The 24,349-nt window shown below is 38.1% G+C and overlaps 1 protein-coding gene across 4 annotated transcripts in view; it reads right to left on the reverse strand.

Annotated features, from left to right (window-relative positions):
- The window catches only part of FAR1 (fatty acyl-CoA reductase 1), a 68,426-nt gene that overhangs the window by 42,813 nt on the left and 1,264 nt on the right, over nucleotides 1–24,349 (reverse strand). The window lies entirely within an intron of this gene.

The raw sequence follows: 24,349 nt of genomic DNA on the forward strand, positions 1-24,349 counted from the left end.
ATAAGTACAGGAAAACAAAACAAAACAAAACACTAGTGGTTGCCAGAAAGAAGGGTCAGGGGAATAAGCAAAAATGGGTGAAGGAGAGTGAGAGGTTTAGGCTTCCAGTCATGGAATTAGTAAGTCACAGGGATGAAAGGTACATTATAAAGAATTTAGTAAATGGTATTGTAATAGAGGTTTTTGGTAACAGGTTGTGGCTACACTTGTGGGTGGTACAACTACTTGTTGCAACACTATGTTGTACACCAAAGCTAATGTAACATTGTGTGCCAGCTATACTTCAATTAAAAAAAAAAAAAAAAAAACTTTTTCTGGGATGTCTGGGTGGCCCAGTGGTTGGGTGTTTGCCTTCAGCCCAGGACATGATCCTGGAGTCCTGGGATCAAGTCTCACATCGGGTTCTGTGTATGGAGCCTGCTTTTCCCTCTGCCTGTGTCTCTGCCTCTCTCTCTCTCTCTCTCTCTCTCATGAATAAACAAAATCTTAAAAAAAAAAAAATACCTTCTCTTATGGTTCCAAAGTTAAGGAGGCAGAAATCATTTAAAAGACTAGTAAATATCACTATTACTTTCAAGGTTTTCTTGCTAAAGTGGGTTTTCCCAGTGGTTTTACATTAGGCATTTATATTTACATTAAGAAAATATATTACAAATGTACTTAAATGGAGATACAGTCACTTACTTCGTACATTACAGTCCAGATGCTGCCACTTTGAAGCCAGGAGATCCTAAGATAAAATTACTACTCTGAACTTGTATCCTTATCAGCAAAAAAAAGAACATGCAATAGAGGTGTCATGGGCAAAAAGAGCCTGAAATAGCCTCAAATAGAGAAACCAGAGAGAAGTTCCAAAATAGCACTCAGTCAACATAAACTGCACCTTTGTAACACAACTATGCTCTCATAATAAATGTCCTAATATTAGTGGAAGGCTAATCATGTTGTCTCAATTAGTTTTAAAAACTTAGTTAAGATAAATGAGTAAAGATCAGGTCTTCTCTCTCATTTCAACTTTTTTAAAAAGAGTTCTTTCAATAGATACAGCTATTAAAGTAAGAGCCTAGGGTATTACAATCACCAGAAAAAAAAAAAAAAATCTAGCAAAGAAAAAAAAAGTCAGCTCTTCAGTGCCAAGAAATGGAGATTCCTTTCCCTGTATTAGAGCTAAAAACAACTCAAATTAAAACTCTTAATACTCTTTCAACTAGTTGTTTCAGACACTTGCTAAGCAGAGAACAATTATTCAGAGAGTAGGGCATGGTAAGAAGGAATGAGAGGCAATTCCAGGGGCTTGAAGCCAAGTTTTATAAAAGGCTCACCAGTGATGAGAAAAATACATAACAAAGGGAAGAAAGGAAAAGGAAACTCTATCAAGCACAAAAAACCTCATATCTCCATGCTTTCAGAAACAATCTCCTATAAGTTTCCTTAATAATCATCTTGTCTGGGGAACCTGGGTGGTTCAGTGGTTAAGCATCTGCCTTTGGCTTAGGGAGTGATCCCAGGGTCCTGGGATAGAGTCCCACATCAGGCTTCCCAAAGCAAGTCTGCTTCTCCCTCTGCCTACTTCTCTGCCTCTCTCTGTGTCTCTCACGAATAAATAAATAAGATCTTTTTTAAAAATTATAATAATTGTCTTGCCTTAGATCGCTCAGCACATCTGCAGGCAGAGCTGAATTTGAACCAATATCTTCAAACTAAATCCCACATGGAGGGATGGGGTGCAGGCAGGGAATTAGGTTTCTACTTGTCCTATGAGGTAAAAGTAAAGGTAAAGGTAAAAGCATCAACTCATGGATAAGGACTTGAGTGCACAACACTAGAAGAGAGGTTCAGAGAAAGTGAAGTTGGAAAAAATGATCTGGAAGGTTCATTTTATTTTGTACAATTTCCTACAGGAGGAAACAGAACAGCATTCTTCACTACAGGGCCTTCTTGGCATGTAACAGACAAAAATTTGCTTCAAAGAAATTTTAATATATGAAATAAGGCAAATTCTGGCTGGCAAATCCACATTATTCTACAGTAAGAGTTAATGGGCCTAACTAACAACACAGAAAGAACAGAACTGGTTTGGGTAGACCCTTATACAATTAAAATTTAATTTTAAATTAAAATTTAAAGGCAATTAGATCTTACAAGGACTTCCTTGGGGGCCATTTCCAGAGGCAGCCAACAGAGGGAACAGAAGAGGTCCACTGTCAAAGAGAACTTGACTCAAAGACCATCTAGTTGGGCTTTATTATTGTCACTCTCAGTCTGAATAAAAAAGATCTTTTTTTTTTAAAGATTTTATTTATTTATTCACAAGACACACACACACACACACACACACACACACACACAGAGGCAGAGACACAGGGAGAGGGAGATGCAGGCTCCATGCAGGGAGCCCGACGTGGGACTCGATCCCCAGTCTCCAGGATCAGGCCCTGAGCTGAAGGCGGCGCTAAACCACTGAGCCACCCGGGCTGCCCTGAATAAAAAAAGATCTTATCCTCAGGTTAAGAAATATGTGCTTATCAAAAGTAAGTGGATTTATTTCCAACTCTGCTCCACCCAACCCACTGAAAGAGCCTACCTAGGCAGAATCATTCATTGGAATGTTAGAAATAAAAAACCCAGGTCAGTAGAGAGGAGAATAAGACAGAGTAGAAGACAAGAAGCTCTGGGGTCTTAAGATAAACAACACATTCAAACATGTTTCTACAAATATCTATGCCAAAGTAATCCTAAGGATCACTGAACTTTGAAAACACACGTATGGTACGTAACTATGAGAAGTGTTGTGTGAGGGAGCAGGGAGGATCAGAATATACACCTTAAAATAGGTCACTGTGGCATACGGATTACTTTGAGATAAAAGCAGTTGAGATTTAACAGATGCAGAAAGAAGTCCTCCCTGAGCTTCCCCAACCTGACTAAAAGCAGAAACTTCGGAGAAATGAGCACTGCCATAATGAGGACTCTGGGGGAGTTTCATGGCCAAGAAGAAGTAAATAAAGATAGCACTGAGATGAGTCTGCACAACAAACCTTACTAAAATAATCTCTATCTTCTATTACTTTCCCCATATACTTATCTTCCTACAATGTACTGCTGCTTCTAGAAGCACAAACGACTTTGCCTTTGTCTAGCCACTTAGCCATATTTTTTTTGCATTTTTAATTAGCTTTATCTTTTAAATTGTTTTTTATTTTAATTCCAGTAGATTAACATGCAGTGGTATATTAGTTTCAGGTGTACGATACAGTAATTCAAAAATTCTATACATTGCTGGTGCTCATCATAAGTGTACGCTTTAATTCCCATCACCTATTTCACCCATCCTCCCATCCATCACTTCATAATTTATCATCCTATGTTAATACAATACATAAGCTTCCAAGTCTTACCACCGCTCTTTGGGTTTTCATGTCTTTCGGTGACACGTAAAGCCTAGTGCACACACACACATAAAAACAAACTAGAGCACATGCACACACCCCTTTCCTCCTGTTAATCTGTCTTTTGTCAGTTTAATTAGCAGGCACCAGCCATAGAACTAAAAGGGTAGGAAAAAAGTGTTTCCTCCCCTACATAAGTAGGAAACTAAATCCCATTTTCAGTACTGTATGAAATCATACCCTGCTATATGCTTTTTCCTGCTAAATAACATAGGTCATCCTTTGTGGAAACAAGCCTTACCTATAACCTGATATCGTGATATAGTAGGAACTCTTGGGCTCTGAGTCTAGCAGGACTGGGATGGAATCTAGCTACATTAATTTATCTTAGGGCTGAACTTACCTATTTGGTTCTCTGGTTTTCTCATCTTCTAAAATACAGAAAGCATACCCAGTCCCTTCACTTCATAGCATTTGTGTGATGATTAGACACACAGTTACATTTTCTTATTTATCTTCCCCTTAACTTCTTTGACAGTGATTCTCAGTATGATCTCTTGGCAGTCAGTACAAACTACAATATTTTAGTCTAAAAATGTTTTATGGTCTTTTCCGGGAAAAAAAAATATCATTTCATTATGAGTTTAATTTTTAGACTTGGAACAAATGTTTAATTACCAAAGCAAGACCAATAGCTATTTTATTTTGGAGCTATATATTGGTATGTTCACATGAATATATGCCCATTTTTTTTAATTTGAGGAAAGAAATTAATGGTTTTTAGCAGAGGCAATCTTAAGCCAAATCACTGAGGGCCTGACAAAACAACTGACAAGATATACCTACTTAGTGGCTAAATAGGGGTTAACAAGCTGTTAATTGCTTCCTAAGGTGGGAAGTCAGGCTATAGGCTCAAGGCAGCCTTATTTTAGGAGCAATATACCCAGGTAATCTCTCTACACTCGGTGGCATCAAACTTGCAGATGGTGGTGTAGCTCTCCTGACACTACTAGTACAGCAGAAATAGGTACAATTATTTTGAAAAACTGACCATATTTACTAGGGAACATCAAAAGATGGGAAGAACAAGAAGATTAAGGAAATATTATTTGCAATGTCCTAAAAGTGGGAAAAACTCAAATATTCATTAACAAAATGGATAAATAATGGCATAGTCCAACAAAAAAAATCCTATATAGAACTCATTGAGTTCTCAATACTAGCCAAAGAACCCAGATGCAAAAATAATACAGCCAACATCATTCCATTTATACAAAACTCAAACAGAAGCAAATTAATCTAAGTGTCAGACATGAAGGTAGTGGTTACCTCTGGGGACGAGGGAAGGGTCACTAGTGGGTCTTCTGGAGCTCTAGTACTTTCTGTTTCTTGCCCTGAGTATGATTACATAAGTAAGTTCATTTTATGATTATGCACTGATTAAACTGTACTTGTGAATTTCTCTATATTGGACTTCAAAAAAATTTATTTTTCAGATGCTCTTTCCTACATCATTAAAAGATGCTTTGGGTTTTTTTTGTTTTTGTTTTTTTGGATTTTTTTGTTTTTGTTTTTTAAGATTTTATTTATTTATTCATGAGAGACACAGACAGGCAGAGACATTGGCAGAGGGAGAAGCAGGCTCCCCATGGGGAGCCCGATGCGGGACTCGATCCCATGACCCCGGGATCATGACCTGAGCCAGACGCTCAACTACTGAGCCACCCAGGTATCCCAGTTGCTTTGTTTTTTAATGTATTTCCCAAATCTCACCATCAGTTTTAAATAGTTCCACAAAAGCCCTCACCAAATTCAGGAATCAGTTGATTTAAGGCAGGCTGCCTAGAATTCCAACTTTGAGAAACACTTCCTAGCCATTTTCAAGGTAAAATGGAAGAAATAACAAGTAAGGATTAAAAAAAAATCTTTAAACCTAACCTTTAGAACCTTGTTTCTGTCCAGCTCAGGGGGATGAAGAACTTCAACCTAAAGGTCCCATCCAAACCACTGCACTAAGAGAAAAACCCTGGCAGAGTTTTTAGAAACATGGTTTCACCAGCAATGTGGGATGTATAGAATAGTCAGTTGCCTTAAATTTGGACTCTTATTATTTGTTAGACAAGTTTCTGAGGCATCCACTTACTCAAAAAGCTGCAGTTAATTCCCTATTCTCATAATATGAGTCTAGACCAGAAGGTGGCAAACTTTGCCCCAAAGCCAAATCTCCCCTAATTCTGTTTTTTGTAAATAAAATTTTGTTGGAACACAGCAATATCCAGCCTTATGAATCACTCATACCTGCTTTTATACTTCAACAGTGAGCTGAGTACTCACAACAGAGACTTTATGGCCCACAAAGCCTAAAATATTTACTGTCTAGCCCATAACAGAAAATTTGTAGGTCCCTGGCCTACACCAAGATCCCAGTTTCTGTTTCAGTTCCTGGGTCGTGGTGTGTTCCCCCAAGGCCATAACGCTAACTTGGACCCTATTCTTCCTGGCTGAACTCCTCACAATCTGCCTAGCTCTTACCAGTTCCCTCTCCCCAGAATCTGTCCCTAAACCTAGAGCCTCTATTTGGAAATTCTATTTCAATCCTAATAAATTCTGGACCCTCTGGAACCTATGGAAATGAAACATTCTAGTGAGAAATAAAGCTATTTCCAAAGACCCCTGCTCCAGTTCCTCAAGGCCCAAAAATTCACACCTCAAATATTTTTACCAGTCCAATTTAGAACCAAGTTCATGAGCCATTGCCTGCCACCACCATCCCCCCCACCACACACCGCCCCCTCCCCTCCCCCCCCCCCCCCCCCGCAGCCTGAAGATTAATTTATATACCCTCTTTGGGAGGCTATACCCTTATGTTTAGGCCAAGTGAATCCCTATATTGGTGCTTCCTTAACTTTAATATGCACACAAATGACCTGGAGACTTTATTATCACACAGATTCTGATTAAATAGGTCTGGAATGAGCCTGAGATTCATTCTTCATTGCTAACAGTTCCTAACTGATGCTGGGAACCACACACTCTGAGTGATAAGACTGTACTAAACCCAGTGATCCAGAGTGCCAAGACTAATTATCTGTAATAATCTTTCAAGTGCACACACATACATCTTTACGTTACATATTCATGGTATTTAACATAAAATGTGATATTCCACGTGTAACTAATGCTCAATTTTACTCATTCTGAAAATGCAACTTAAAACTACAAGGCTTATTTTTTTCACTTATGAGACTTACAAAGATTGATAATCAATTTACACATATAACAGACTCTTAAATTGCTGGTTGGGCTTTAAATTAGTACATATTATGGGGGGATGGAGTCAGACTCTGGCAATATCTACCAAATTTTAAGTGCTTGTGATTCTATTTCTAAAAGTTTATCCTGCAGCTATTCTTGCAAGCATGCGACATGGTGTATTTTAAAGCAACACTGATAGCAAAAGACAGGAAACCCAAATGTCCACCAACAGGTGATTGAGCAAACAAAGCAGTACATTACTATAATGGCATAATCTGCACCTATAAAAAGAATGATGTGGTTAAACATATGTATAACTGATATGCAACAGCATACATGATAAATCTTAAAGATTTTTTTTTTTTAATTTGACAGAGAACACAAGCAAGAGCAGCTACAAGCAAAGGGTGAGGGGGAAGCAGGTTCCCTGCTCACCTTGATCCCACTCCAGGATCATGACCTGAGCTGAAGGCAGATGCTTAACCAACTGAGCCACCCAGGCACTCACATGATATATTTTAAAAGCCAAAAAGAAATATACCGTATGATACATAATCTTTTATGAAAAAGAAAAGGATTGGAAAAAAGTATGCACATGCTTATAAATACATAGATTACTGCTGGCAAAAAAAAAAGCCAAAAAATTGGTAATGATGGTTACCTCTGGGAGGGAGAATTTGACAAGTAGGTAATAGACATGAGCAGCATTTACTTTTCACTACATATCCTTTTGTACAATTTTAAATTCTGTACTATGTGCATCTATTATATGTATTTTATTTATTTTTTTAATATATTTTTTAATTTTTATTTATTTATGATAGTCACAGAGAGAGAGAGAGACAGAGACACAGGCAGAGGGAGAAGCAGGCTCCATGCACCGGGAGCCTGATGTGGGATTCGATCCCGGGTCTCCAGGATCGCGCCCTGGGCCAAAGGCAGGCGCCAAACCGCTGCGCCACCCAGGGATCCCTATTATATGTATTTTAAAACATTTTTATAAAATAGAAATATCAGAGGATACCAAAAAAAAATTTTAAAGCACAAATTTTCCTCTCAATTAGCCAGTCTCCACTATATTTTGTCTTCTAATTATTTACAAATTCATTTACACCTGTTAGAAAAAAGTTGACAAATCTTTTTGTTGTTGTTGAGTGACACAAGCAGGCAAGTTTATTAAAGCAAAAAGAACACTCTCAGCGTATATGAGAGAGCAAGGAAGAAAGACAGACAGAGACAGGGAGGCAGACAAAGAGACAGAGTGAGTTGCACCTTACAAATCTTTTTAAACGTGAAAATAAAAGGGTAGTGTTGTTAAGGGGAAAAAAAGCGTATTATCTTTCTTCTGCTAATCTTCATTACTTATATTTTCATTCCATTTCTTTATTAGATGGAAAATCTATTAGGTCAAAAACCAGATGATAACTATGAAACTGTTCAAGCCTCTAATAGGTTGGATTTCAAGAATGAAATGTGAGAAATTCATTCCCCCTTCAGATAATGTTGACCTTTGGATCAGATGCTCCCTCTTCCATCTGAGAGATTGCCTATGTTCACCACATTCACTAAGTAGTCACATACACAGAACTACCAAATACAGTTCTGCAGTGAAGTCCTGACTTGTTCTACCTGTATGTTTCTTACTGCACAAGCATTTTCTGACACAAACTGTAAAATCCAACAAATCTGTATTTATAAGGACTAAGTTCTATGTTTTAGAAATTATAAATTTATTTAGAGCAACTAAGTACTGAATATGAACGTCTCAAGTTAATGCCTAACTATTCAATCCATCATTTAACAGCTGTATCTTGAAGTAGGGTCCATTTAGTTGTCTTACTCTTAAAATCTGGCTCCTTTCTGCCTTCATCATGTAAACAAAGCCAAAGTCAAAAACTACCGATGGAAACAGAAAGGAGACCCAATGGACAAGGAATAAGATATTTCATCTATCTTTTCATTGGGAGTCACTGACTGACTCCCAATCAAAAGTCATTCTTCTGTGTTTAATACAGCACATTCAATGCTGTTTTTGTATCACTGTCCTAGACCTCTAAGCTGGATGATCACTTGGTGGAAGTACCTAAGGAAATTCAAGCACCAGACAAAAAGTTAAGGTAGATGGTCTTTTAATAACCTTCAGATTCCATCACTGAAAAGTGAGAAAAAAGTTTCAAATATCCCTAAAAGGAATGAATAACAAAACATTCTAAACCAACAGTTAGCAAAGGTCTTCTGTGAAGGGTTTTTAGGTAGTAAGTATTTTCAATTCTGTGGGCCATACACTCATTATATCAACTACTCAATTCTGCCATTTGGGGCAAAAAATCAGCCATAAATAAATAAGTAAATGAATGGGTATAGACGTGTTCCAATAAAACGTCATTCCCAAAAAGAGGAAGGCAGTGTGAAAGCCATAGTTTTCTAGCACCTATTCTAAATAGTGATTTCCAGTATTTCATATTCAGGAAAATGAACGCAAATGAGAAACATATAGATGGGAAGCCAGTCTAGTCTGAAAATTCATCACCTGTGATTTCACTAACTAGACTTATCATGAATATCACTGTAAAACATTAAATACCTATTTGCTATAATATCTTCAAAAACAAACCAACACATGAATGCCAGGCTTCAGAAATAAATATGCCAGTGGCTAAATGCAAAATGAAGACATAATCTATAGCCTATTTCAATGTGTATTTAAAAAAATCTGTATTTTTAAAAAGGAAAGCCCATTAAAAGATGTTCAGAGGTGAGGTTTGGGCAATATTATTTTGGAGAAAAGGCTGCAAGTAAAGAAGAGCACAGAATATACGCCTGTTGCAGACTCAGAAACCCTAGACCACTATCTCTTTAAAAATAATTTTGATAATCAAAAAATAACACAGAACTGGGGCGCTTGAGTCACTTGGGCATCCAACTCTTGGTTCTTGCTCAGGTAGTGGGTGATCTCAGGGTTGTGAGACTGAGCCAAGCGTCAGGCTCCATACTCAGCGCAGAGTCTGCTTGAGTTTCTCTTGTCCTCTACCCCTACCCACTGTGCACTTGCACACTCAATCTCTCTCAAATAAATAAGCCTTAGAAAAAATTTTTTTAATAATGGAATTTAAAGAGGTCATGAGCTAATCCAACACTATAGCAAGAGATAAAAACCTGTATACTGGTACACGCCTAAAAGAACCTCAGTTATTCTCCTCTACAGAAAAGTAGAACATTATTTACAATTTTACTTAGGTAGAGGTTATATAAGGAGGTTGGGAGCAGGAGGGAGGGGAAAAGAGTCTAAGCACAGGATAAGACTAAGGATAAATATCACATAAACATGAAAATTCCCCAGAAAGCTGTAGGTAGCCACAATGACAGTGAGGGGATCCTATAAACCCTATACATATGCCTCTGTTTCCTCCTCCTTTTCCCTTTTGTTTTTCCACTAAAAGGGAAATGGAGATTTTAGGTATCTCTAACCAACTGAAATTAGTTAACTCTCTAATCCAGAAGTTCATGAACAGGCTTTGGTGCATCTGTTTATATATGTGTGCAAACACACAGTCCTACCCATACATCTGCACATTTTTCTAGGGAAAGAATCCACTGCTTTTATCAGATTCTCAAAGAGGTCAATTAGCCTAACAGTTAAAAACTACCATCAAATTTTATATGTATTATGCGTGCAGGCCAGAAGGAAGGGGGACTTAACACGCAGAGAACAGACTTCATGGGTATGATGAAAAATCCCATTCACATCTACTCTGGAGTAAAAAATGTATATAAATGGTTAAAACATAATTATACCAATCTCCCTTGAGACCTGTTATGGACTGAGCTGTGTTCCTCCAAAAGAGATGTGAAATTCCTAACTCCTAGTACCTCAGAATGTGACCTTATTTGGAAACAGGATCGTTGAAGATGTGATTAGTTAAGGTAAATCATATCACACTGGAGCAGAGTGGGTTGCTAATCTAGTTATCACTGGTATCCTTATAAGAAAGAGACATGTAAAGACATAGAGCTACACAGGGAGAACTCCATGTGATGACAAAATCAGAAATGGGAGTTACACAGCTACAGGCCAAAGAACACCAAAATTACCAACAAAAAAGCTGGGAAGAGGCAAGGAATGATTCCTTTGCAGGTTTCAGAGGGAGCACGGATTTCAGACTTCTAGCCTCCAGAACTATGAGACAATAAATTTGTTGGTTTGAGCCATCCAGTTTGTGGTATTTTGTTATACAGCAGCCCCAGGAAACTAATAGAAAGCCAAATATCAGCATCAATAGCAACTAAAATTAGGGTACAGTGAAAAGATGATGCTTATGGGGCAGCCCAGGTGGCTCAGCGGTTTAGCGCCGCCTTCAGCCCAGGACGTGATCCTGGAGACCTGGGATTGAGTCCCACATCGGGCTCCCTGCATGGAACCTGCTTCTCTTTCTGCCTGTGTCTCTGCCTCTCTCTCTGTGTCTCTCATGAATGAATAAATAAAATCTTTAAAAAAAAAAAAAAAAAGATGATGCTTATGCTCTCATGTCATAATAAACATATCAGGGACACTTCCCAACACATGAAATATAGTTTCAGTTACCAAAATAGACTATTTAATACTCAAAGATAGACTGGCCTTTGCAAATGGGTGCAGGATACAGTGGTTAAAAAAAAAAAAAAAAAGTTTTATATTCCAAAAAATAAAAGACCAAAATAAGGGTAATGTTTAAATCCCAAAACAAATAATTTAGGTGTATTCATTACCGTACCTTTGCACATTGTCAAATCTCAGCATATAAAGGCAGATTCAGCAAAGCAGTGCTCTGGTTATCTATTGCTATATAACAAAATCACTCAAAAACTTAGTGTTTTAAAACATAACCATTTTCATCTCTTTCATGATATCTATAAGTTAGGAATTTGGAAAGAGTTCAAGTAAACAGTTCTAGCTGAAAAGTTCTAGCTCCTGATCTTAGATTCTTCCTACCACTCCACAAGAAGTAGTTTGGGCTGCTTTGCAGCATGGCAATCTCAACCTAGATTGCTTACAAAGCTGCTGAAGTCTCCAAGATCAGTATTCTAGTGAGTTATGTATAAGCTCTCTCATCTTTTTCTGATTGTGCCTTGGAAGTCACACAGTGTAACTTCCGCTGCATTCTACTGCTTGTAAGTGATTCACAAGACCACCCAAATTCAAGGGGAGGGGAACACATAAACCCCACCCTTCAGGATGAGAGAAGAGTCCAGATCACATGAAAGAACATGTGAGATGGGAGATATTGTTAAAACCATCTTTAGAAAATACCATCTGCCACCAAGAGTATGGTGAGATAACTGCTTATAACTTTTGAGACTATCAACTATTTAATCCATGTTGGACCTATTTCTCCTGCCTAGGAAACAACAGAGTTGTTCCTTGTTACATATTTTTAGCTATCCAAACTCCTTAAAAAAATATAGCCCCATGGGCCTCATACTTTGAAATATTTTGCCTACCAAATAACCTCATTTACTGAATAAAAATTTCACTTTCGCTTATTCACTTACTTGTGAACATATAATCAGTAAGCTACCACTTGGAGTTGACACATTTCTAGCCAAAAGCAAACCAACTCATTTTAGTTTGACTATGAAGAGGTTTAACCTTGTAGGCAAGTACATATTTTAAGATTTTTGATAGTCTTCCATCAAGAGGCATATTGGGAACCATTGGTCTTGTGTCTTTTCCACTGTATTTTAATAACTCTGCAATCATTATTTCATATTTTAAGATTCAACATAAAACCGCCTCTAAAAGTATGCTGTAAGCCACAAATAAAGGGCCAAAATGCAAACTCAAAATGCACAAACTATTTACTGTACTCAAGCTGGTAAGAATAGTGGGTTCTTTTTTCCTTTTTCAAAAATTAAGGCTTATAAGGCATTTTTCCACAAACAAAAGAATAGCTGTAGCATCTTGGTTAACATTTCTTTTTTCAATAAAAGATGCTAGTGTCCAACTCTGTTGTAAGAACCTATTGAAGTAGATATAATGGGCACTCTGTTTTGCCTACACAGACACTGGCCTATGAATACTTAACTCTCTGAATCCTATCTCCCTCAATGTCTAAGATACTTCTTGGTGGTAAGGAATCCCAATAGGTTCATTAGTTCTCTTACGGGCACTACAGAACTACATTATACACTGAGGTGGCTCCATAAGCATGGCACTTTGACCAGCTATAAGTGCCTCATCTAAGGTAAGGCTTCATTATCCTGGGAAGTATCAGACATTAACAAATATCAGACTCCAAATTCCTTTGAGTGATATAAAAAACACAAAGACATCTTTAAAAAGTCAAGCTTTCCTCCATCAGAAGGTAAATGTCAACTTTACAGGATTAAAATGATCTGCTGACAAGAAAACTTTAATTTTTCAATAATATCCACTTTCTGTCTTCAAAACCTGTACCAGTAGGGTAACTTTTCTACTGTAAAGCATACAGAAGAAGGGTTGAGTTCCTATTAACACAGTTTGGTAATATATAGTTCCGTTGCTTGTAGAGAAGTATGTGTTCAATTGCATTCTGGGAGAAAACAATTTTTAAAAAGTAGTTGCCACGAGTCACATGATTTTTTTTCTTATATAAACTACTGTTCTACAGACTCAACTTACCATAATAAAAATGTTTCATGTTAAGACATGAAATTGTCATCCTAATATTTTCAGAAAAGTGAAATAGCCAATATACATAGCTGTACTAATACCTTAAGTGTACTACCAAAAATCAGGCTTCTTGAACACAACTTTTAAAAAGGGAAATATTCCATTTGGCTTAGCAATTCATGGAAGTTGTACATTTGACTCCATAATATATGTAAGGGTTAATATAAAAATATTTCAAGCTACTCAGTAAAACTGATCTTAACAGGAAAATGTATCATGCTTACCATGAATATTACATGTAGACTATCTACAGGTTTACCCAAAAATTGATTAGTAATCAGGCAGATGACTAATTATGTATTTTGTAGGGTGTAATTTAAAAGTACCAAAGTCTATTCATGAAGATTAGAACAAGCTGGTAAAATCAGGTATTTCACCGCTTACAGAAGCAGTTTAGATTCAGTTTAGAAGCATTTCAGACTCAGTCTGAGTATCATTGCAAATGCCAAAAGCAGAGAAGTGCTTTGAAGTTCCTGCTTTATGCTTTATTTCCTGTTTCTCTTGTGTCACTTTCTTGTACACCTTCTGAATCTGTTCTCAAGGCTGAATCTAAAAACAGATACATCCTCCAAGGCAGCATTTTCCAAATCACGGTAAATGGGGCTGGGAAACTGTATACTTTACCCCCAACCAGGGATCAACAAAGTATATTAGCAGATCAAAGACTACCAAATGTCCTGAGGTAAAGAAGCCCACTGCGCTACACTTAAGCCCAGCCTTTTACAAATTTCCTAACACAGCTAGGGAAACAATGCTCAGATTACCTTCTAAAGTAACCATTATATAAAAATGGACCAAATTTTCAATGGACTACAAATGATTTAGAAAGCATGATCTTCCTTTGTTGCGTAAGACTACTTATAAATAAACGATTAAGCCAGTCATTAAGAGTCGCAAAAATGAGCATGTTATTAGAATGCACTGAAGAATTCAATCTGTATAAAATCAATAACTCTGGCTGCTGCAACTCCCAATGTTACAAAGCTCCTACCACATATGCACACTCAAAAGCTGGAATCCTGTAATTTTCAAGAAAGGTACTTGCTGTCAGCAAAGTCGTGTTGTCTTTAGCTGGCCATGGTTTTCAAGTCATTATTTTTTACTTTTTAATTAAAAATTAGCATTAGTTGAGCTTCGTACATATCATTTGAGTTGTTTTCTTAAATGTGCAGAATGTATTACACGACTGCATCACTAGGATTTGAGACCTACAGTTTTCTAACTAGTCTAGACTTTAAGACAAGTACATTTTCCGTGATTCAATTAGGATCTACGCATATCTCTAACTGCTGAAGAAAATCCTTCCCCCCAAAAAATGCTTGTACTTTGGTAATTATTACTATTTTTCCACCAGACAGTGGGAATTATTGAGCTAAAGAATGACGCAGCTAAAAGGCTGGGATTAAAACAGCTTGAGAGTCACTGTTTTAAGAAGGATCCCTGCCCTGGCTATAAGGTCACCAACACAAGTGACAGACATAGGGGCAGGTGTTGTCCCTGCCCACCAGGTCTACATCAACCAAACGTGACAAAAGGACTTGGAATCAGGCCCTTCAAAGTAGTAATTATAACTTCACTTAAGCTGGATGTGAACGACCCCTCCAGTCTCTTGTTCTGGAAACCATCTAGAACTGTCTTTAAAAGGACCAAATCGGGGATCCCTGGGTGGCTCAGCGGTTTAGTGCCTGCCTTTGGCCCAGGGCGCGATCCCGGAGTCCTGGGATCGAGTCCCACGTCAGGCTCCTGGCATGGAGCCTGCTTCTCCCTCCTCCTGCGTTTCTGCCTCTGTCTCTGTCTCTCTCTCATAAATAAATCTTTAAAAAAATAAAAAATAAAAGGACCAAATCCGATAACAAAACCCTCTTCTCAAAAATCATTTCCTGGGGACACCTCAATGGGTCAGCGTCTGTCTTCAGCTCAGGACGTGATCTTGGGTCCAGGGATCGAGTCCCGCCTCAGGTTCCCTGCCAGGAGCCTGCTTTTCCCTCGGGCCTGTGTCTCTGCCTCTGAGTCTCTCATGAATAAATAAATAAAATATTTTTTAAAAACCTGTTTCCTAGTTTATCTTTAAAACTTTGCCAGGTTCATAGATACAGCTTGCAACTAAATGTTTTTAGGTAGGGATCAACTCAGAAAGGTACAGAAAACGGGAGTATTTGATGACTTTGTGAATTCCTAGTATCCTTTTTTACCTGTGAAACTGATTTCAACTCTTAAGAACCCTACCTGAATAAGCCTTATAACCATGGGTTATTGTGCTAAATATGGGTTGAGAACTATACATCAAGTAAAAACATTAAGAGTATAAAAATCCAGATAATCCTTAGTCAATTATAAATTGAAAATCAAAGCCACAATGCTAAAAACCATAGCATATAAAGATACTTCCTTCTTCAGAAACTGAGATCTAGAATGAAGACAGCCAAAATACACAAGTACAACAGACCTATAAAAATCAGTAATGAGTAACACTGTTGGCACTGCCACTAACCACCTGACCTTGGGCCAGTTAACTGCTCTGATCATTCAAAAAATTCACTGAAAAGGAGGCAAAATCATTGATGGTTAAATCCTCCTTCTTCTAGTTCTCAAAGTCTACATATCTATTATTATGCTGTTTCCTAGTAGTACATTAGATACTCAGAGAATTATTAACTATAACAGGTCACAAGGGTTATCACTTTAAAGCAATACACTTAAAATTCACTGATCTTCAAACAGTCAAATGTCTCAATAGCAGCTAATTCAATTGTTCCTATCTCCTGAGGATTCTGCTTATGCTAAAAACCATTATTATGATTACATTTTAGGTGCAGCCCACAACCTTTTAAAAACACATATTCCTTTTTTTTTTTTTTTTTTTTTGAAGATTTTACTTATTTGACAGAGAAAGAGAGAGCACAGTAGGCAGAGTGGCAGAAAGAGGGAGAGGGAGAAGCTGGCTCCCCACCGAGCAGGGAGCCCCAAACGGGCTTGTTCACAGAACTCTGGGATCAAGACCCCAGCCAAAGGCAGACGCTTAACAGACTGAGCCACCCAGGTGCCCCAAAACCACATATTTCTAAGAAACTTATTTAGGACCATCCTTCAAACTAGACAGAGATAAACCCAATCTCAGGGCTCCAGAGAGAATCAATCCTTTCAGTCCAAAACACATTTCTAAGTCCCCATATCACATGTAGGAAGTAATTTTAACACAAATCTACAACTCAAAATACTTGAACAAATCCTCTCCTCCACAGATGTCAACTATATAGAAGGGTAAGTTAGGCTGAAGTAGTTTTCCTTTACCTATGAAGAAATACTTATATATTAATTCTTAAAAGTCATAGATTGTACTTCCTCTTAATTTAGGATGGGTAGCAGCCATTATATGAAGTACCAAGCAATTAGTCCAAAATTTTTGGCAATCATTCAACATATTCATAATCTGGCTATATTAAGCAGACTATAGCTTATTTTTTCTCAAGAATCCAATTAAGAATTGGTCTGGGGCACCTGGCTGGCTCAGTTGGTAGTGTTGGTAGAGTGTACAACTCTTGATATCCGGGTCATGAGTTTGAGTCACACATTGAGTGTAGAGATTACTTAAAAATAAAATCTTTAAGGGGTACCTGGGTGGCTCAGTCGGTTGGCAGCTGACTCTTGATTTTGAGTCAGGTCATAATCTCCGGGTCCTGGATCAAGCCCTGTGTTGGACTCCCTGCTCAGCAGGGAGTCTACTTGAGGATTCTCTCTCTCTCTCCCTTTCCCTCTGTCCCTCACCCATTGTGCTCTCTCCCTTTCTCTCTCTAAAATAAATTAATTGTTTTTAAAAATAAGAAAATCTTTCAAAAAAGAATTGGCCTATTTTTAAAAATTAGGCATATGTATAATGAGTTTTATAATTTTTATCACTCAATAATGAAAGACATTTGTTTGTAAAAAGGTGAGCAGCACATTCAGAAATAAATTTGAATTGAATTTTAGCAATATGATTTCTGACTATACATTACAGAATTGTTTATTAAATAACGATTCATAGACCCCCCCCCAAATGGGTTCTGAGAGTCTTATTAAGCCTCTGAAATTATATGAAAAACAAAGTGTGCAAGAATAGTAATCCCTCCCCTTACCTGCAGGTGATACATTCCTAGACCCCAGTGGATGCCTGAAACTCCAGACAGTACCAAATCCTATACATACTGTTTTTTCTATTCACACATACCTATGGTAAATTCAATTTATAAATTCAGCATAGTAAGAGATTAACAGCAATAGAATAGAACCATTATAACAACATACTGCAACAAAAGTTATGTGAATATAGTCTTCCTACCTCCCAAAATATTTTATTGTACTGTACTCACTCTTCTTCTAATGATGTAAGATGATAAAATGCCTACACCATGAGATGAAGGAAGGTAAATGACAGAGGCATTCTAACTTAGTATTAGGCTACTACTGATCTTCTACTACATCAGAAGGAGGTTTACCTGTTTCTGGACCAAGGCTGAACATGGGTAACTAAAACCATGTAAAGCAAAACTACAGACAAGTGGAGATTACTGTTTATTTTTCTAAGGAGATAGCACAAAGCTTTGAGGAGATGCTCAAGAGGTTCATGACCTTTGACTAAAAATTTCTGCATTATGGAACAGATTACTTCAAAATATTCAAGTCAACATTCCAAAATAATAATATATAACAGTAAGAATTCCTTAAATTCAAGTAGGAATTCTCACACGAGAAAACTCATGTCATGACAACATTTCTGGCACGAATTCCATAAAAGACAAAAAAAATGATATAAACTAGATGTTTCAAAGTAATCTTAAGATTGCCTAATGCTTAGCATTTATTTTTTCTTATTTTTTTAAAGATTTTATTTATTTATTCACAAGAGACACAGAGAGAGAGGCAGAGACATAGGCAGAGAGAGAAGTGGGCTCCCTGCAGGAACTCAATCCCAGGACTCCAGGATTATGACCTGAGACGAAGGCAGGCCTCAACCACTGAGCCACCCAGGCATCCCTAACAGCATTTAAACACACATACACATCACCATTTAAGATCTCTAAATGATTTATATGTGAAAGCTGATGGCACAAGCGTTCTAGACAAAGTGGACCTGTCAATACATGTGGTACTAAGATATGGAGAAGGTTTTTTAATGGAATGTGTCAAATAATTCACCACACAGTGATAGTAATAAAGCAGTTTCCTAATTTATAATACAGAAATTGGCTTTTTTTCAAACATTGATTTAAGATCAAAGTATGTCAATAACATGCTGCAGAGATCTAAAAGACAGAGATACAGATTTAGAAATAACTTTTTCTATGAAGCTACAGTTAAGCTTTTGCTAACTATATGCTTTCTCCATGTCATCACCTTATCACCCTGTGAACAACTCTAATGTTCTTTCTCCCTATCTGAATCCTACTTTCATTCAGAAATAATGTCCTCTTTCATTTAGAATTTCTATCACCAATTTTGGCATATAATCTCATGTTGTTTATTGTTTTATAGATGGATATACAGTCTATCCAATTATATTACCTCTGCCTACAGGAAATTATTATACCTAATTTCTCTTGCCTAGCATAGTATAACACACAAGTCTCGGAATATATTTCAATGAATGATTTCCACTTCACTTAGACAAGTATGTCTACTGTCACACTCATCATGCTATACGGTAGTAACTGATAATAATGTCTAGGAATTTGCTTCAAAATAAAAAGGGGGCAAGTGGGTGGAGGTAAAAATTAAACCAGATTAACCACAAGTTTGTAAATGCTAAAGTTGGTGATATGCATTTTATGTTGGCAACTTTCCATAATACAAAGTTTAAAGGAGATTCCTTCTCCTACTAGAACACAGAGAGAACTTCTCAAAGACAGGTCCAGTAGTTTTTTTCCTTTGTATATCTGTCCTTCACTAAACACAATTCATTATTTAGGCAGAACTGTATTTCAAAGAAACCTTAACAGCTTCTGTATGATATTTCATTTAAATGATCCTTTTATTAAACTCAGATAAAACATATTCATTTGTTAACTACTTACTAAGTACCTACTTTCTCAAATATCCTGTCTTAGTAAATGTAGAATATCAAAAATAACACATCCTCTCTAATATATTGGATCTGATAGTACTCTCAAAGATCCCTAGAAAAAAGGGCAAGGAGAGAAGGCAAAGAGATGCAGACAAAGAAAAAAATAGTAGAAAGTTAATACATATAGTTTTTAAAAAGAACCTAGGGCATCCACGTTGTTTTTTTTTTTTTTTAAATCTTCCCACTAATTCTTTTTTTGTTTTTCTTTTTTAAGATTTTTATTTTATTTATTCATGAGAGACACACAGAGAGAGGCAGAGACACAGGCAGAAGGAGAAGCAGGCTCCCCACAGGAAGCCGGATGTGGGACTCGATCCTGGGACGAGGATCATGCCCTGAGCCAAAGGCAGAGGCTCAACCTCTGAGCCACCCAGGCGTCCTAGCATACACATTTTTATCTAAAATGAAGGCATACAGTTTGTTCAAGCTGGAAGTTCTAAAAGTTCCCCTCCCCACTCCACGTTACAGATGAGAAAAACTAAAGCTCAGAGATGGAAAGTGACTTGCCTCAAGTTACACACCAAGTTATTAGCAAAACCAAAATTAAAACTCAAATCTGCTGATTCACAGCACAATGTGAATTTTCCATATCAAAGTACTTTCTTCTACACTCTAATATTCACCAACTAAAGAGAATGACTATTTTATTGGCGATATATACTTCAGTTCTATATTATACCATACAAAAAAGAAGGTAAAAGGCTAAAGGCAGCAGCAGGGGAGAAAATGCACATAATAAATTTGTAAGACATTGCACATGCAAACTATATGCATATACTACACTTCCTCAATTCTGAGACACACTTCTGACTTTAAGACATAGGAGCCATTGGGAGTGCCTCCCTACTTACTAGAGGGTGTATGGTCCAATTTATGAATCATTTAATAAAGACAATTAGATCTTCAAAATTAAAAAAAGACATAGTACTCATTTCAGAAACATTTTAAAACAGACACTATAAATTACATTTTCATTTCAAAAAATATTAAAATGTGAAAACACATACCTCTAAAGGTAACATAATGCACCCCTAAAACACACGGAGTAACCACCATCATTTAAGAGCCAGTGTCACAATGCAAACACACAGAGCAACAGTCCCACCTTCTAAGGTAACCAACAGTTATCAAACACCTAAGGCTATGCGGCATTTTTTCAATTTTAGATATTAATATAAACAAGTCTTCCTTGCCTTTTATCTCATATGTATGAGTTTTGGCGTTCTGTTTGAATCTCAGCTCTGCTCCTACCTCTCCAACCTTTGCAAAGTTACTAACTTCTCTGAGCCTCATTCTCTCATCCATAATAGGTTATCCACCTTAGAGAACTGGATGAGAACTAAATGTAATAATTTACTTAAGGAACATAGTACGGTACCTAGATGAAATATTAAGCGTCCTCCCACCATCCCTATGGGCCAAATTAAACTAAAAACTAGATTCTATTCTTGACTTACAAGATTCCTCCATCTCCATTTTAGAGACTGGAATAAAACTGTACTGATCCTGGGGCAAATCCCACTAGTTTGCTTTCAAATTATTATTTGATAAGAAAAGCTTATTTCATTGTCTTGAAATTGGTCTCTTTCCTTCTTCAAATTGGGAACGGAAAGCAATGACAAATTTTAAGTTAAATTAGCTGTATGTGAATTCAGCACTTTCATATCGTCTTACTGAACTGAAACTCTAAACCCATTACAAACCCACTGAGGGAGGAACTATAGAACCAATGCGTGGGAAGGAAAAAAAGAGCATAAAGTCCAAAAGACATAGTTAAAATGACTCGATCGAATGAGTGTTGTACTTTTGTTTAACCTTAGATTCATTTATTAATATTCTAAAAAAAAAAAAAAAAAAAAAGGCCAATGTTCAGAAGAGCCAAGACCACATCCCCATGCTCCAAGGTGATTTAGTAACCTGATCCCTCAAGATTAAGCAAATGCCATCTTTCATTATATACAGTTTCAGAAAGTGTCTAGTCATTTCCAAGACGGGAATGTACTTACCAAAATATCTCAGATGCAGCAATTTACACTGAAATAAGACCATCTTTTCCCCTTCCTCAAACATAATTCAGAGAAGCCCATTCACATATTCCCTATTAGCTCATTATTTTCAGTAGAATGATTTTCTCCTTTACTAATTATAAAAGTAATGCTTATTTTTTTTTAACTTGGAAAATATAAAGAGCATGAGCGTTTTTAAACCATCCATGATCTTACTAGTGGAAGACTAAAGTATTAGAAAGGGGCATACCAACATCTTTCCTATGAATTTGACCGTAACTGCCATCATCACTTTAAATCTGTATAGAGCACTTGCCACTAAACATGAGTACCTATCTGCCTATATCTTAATATCTTAATTCTGGTTTTTGAGACTAAATTCACACAAGTTTTTTCCTGACTTAATGGTTTCTTCTCTATCTTTGTTCTTCTGAGTCTCTCAGCTACATATTTTGCTGTTGACTACTTCCTCTTTTTTAAAACTATTTCTATCCTAAGTTTCCCAAAACAGTATATTCCTCAGTGTCTACAAAAGTCTCCCCAACTCATCTTTTCCTCTTCCTTCACTGGCTCTCCTCTATAATTCCTGACAATCTCTAAAAAAATACGGCTCTGGCCTGACCTTTGAATTTGCTTGTCAACTGTGAACCTCCAGTATTCAACACAGTGGCTGGCATGAAGCATATCCTCAAGTGATGTTTATTGACTTTATCAATCCTGACCTACCACTGACTAGCTGTGTGACCATGAGCAAATTAAATCTCTCTAAATCTCAGTTCCTTCATCCATAAAACAGTGATGCTCAAAAAACGATGATGCTTGAAAAGCTCAAAACAGTGGCTGGCACAAAGTGGCGCCCCATAAATTTTGCTATTATCAACATAATCCAGTACAGGACTCAATAATGTTTCTGATTCTTTTACTGTTGAACACCCAATCTACCTCTCAATAACCCAACTTATTTTTAACATATTTTCTTATCACAGCTATCAAATAATATCTTCCTGCTCCTTCCTTTACTACCTGTCTCCAACCCATTATCAACTGTTCTAATTCTTCTCTCCTAACCACCGGACAGAACCATTATTTATCAACTAAGCTACAGTCACAGACTTAATTGATCTCCACACTCTTAAATCATTCAAATTTTCCACGCCCCTTAAAAACCATTATTAATGCCACTCTTATCCACAGCTGCTGATAGCATTTCCGAACTACTGGACTGTCATCCTTATGTCTTCCAATAACCCATATCTAAACCCCCCAGTTCTAAAGAGGTCTTAAAACCCAGCTCCTCCTGGAAACCTTCCCCGACTAACTCCACACCACTCAGATCACTTCTCTGCTCTGAGTTGCCTCCGCACCTGAGCCCTTAGGTATTCTGTTATACTAAGGGTAAAATGGGATCCGTGAATAACAGAACCAAGAAATTACTCCCACAGAATCATTTCTACCTCCTCAAGGATGGGCCATTAGCTATGATGCTCCGGTGATATGGCTAAAGAAATATCCTGTACAACACGTGCCCTCTTTGGTGTCTGCCCTTGGCACTTCATGTTTGTCAAGAAGTGTCTAACTCGGGCAGCCCGGGTGGCTCAGGGGTTTGGCACCATCTTCGGCCCAGAGTATGATCCTGGAGACCCGGTATCGAGTCCCACATCAGGCCTCCTGCATGGAGCCTGCTTCTCCCTCTGCCTGTGTCTCTGCCTCTCTCTCTCTCTCTCTCTGTGTGTGTGTGTATGTGTATTCTCACGAATAAATAAATAAAATCTTTAAAAAAAAAAAAAGTGGTGTCTAACTCTTTGCGATCCTTTCGTCCTATGTTCAAGCAGAAATGATTCCTCGGTGCCTATGGCCTCCTCCCATCGAAATCCACGGGAGAAAAAAAAAGTGGTAGTGGGCCACTTTCTCTTCTGCTGCTCTTCTCAGCCCCCAACCTCTACCCACACCCCACAAATAAAAACTCCTAAAGCAGAGCACAGAAAGGTGGTGGCAGTGATACACACATACCACATCTTTCTTTTCCCCTAAGCAAGATTGAACTGAGTTAGCTACAACACTCTACTCAAGACTAAAAAAAAAAAAAAAAAAAAAAACTTCCCAACAAGTATTGATACATAATCAAATTCGACCGCATCAAAGTGGGTGATCCTACAGTAACAGAATTGCATTTGTAGGTTACCTTTCACTGTGTTACTCTAAGGGATCTTGCATCATCTTCACGCTGTAGTACACACACACACACACACACACACACGCACGCACACGCCCAACAAGATAGTTGAGAAACTCCCCCTACGGGGCCGATTTCCTGCAAGTACCTTGAGAGGCCGCCTTTAAACCAGCACATCCTAACGTTTTTCAAACCTAAAGAAGTGAGTGATTCCTCAAGCGCCATCCAATCAAAAGCAAGCCATAGATTTGTGCCTTTACTTTTTCAGACGGCGAGTGTCTGCGCTGCTGGGGCGGGACAATTAGAGGAACTGTCCCGAGGAGAGGGGGAGGGAGGGGAGCTGCAAGATCAGCACCCCCCCCACACACACACACACACACCCAGGTGGGAGTTAGGTCGGAGGGCTTGGCCCTCCCCGAGCAGGGAAAGAACCGAGGATCCTAACCTATGACCGACCGTGACCTGAGGCCCTGGGCTCTGCAGTCTCTCCCGCCTGCCTGCGTGGTCCCTACCGACCCACACCGCTCGGCGCCCCCACCTAAAGCCCCTCGCCGGCTCCCCGTAGGCTCTCCCCTCGCTGGCCTCCGCCCGCATCGCACCTGAAACCTTCTGCTCTCGGTCCCCTTCCGGTGAGAGGAGGTGTCTCTCGAACCCACGTGTCCCCCATCTGCCCAGGGATCTTAACCTTAAAGACCCTGCCCTCGCGTGGCTCTCCGCGGAACCCCCCCCCCCCCCGCA

This window comes from Canis lupus, chromosome 23 (assembly GCF_048164855.1).
Source record: "Canis lupus baileyi chromosome 23, mCanLup2.hap1, whole genome shotgun sequence".
Lineage (NCBI taxonomy): Eukaryota > Metazoa > Chordata > Mammalia > Carnivora > Canidae > Canis > Canis lupus.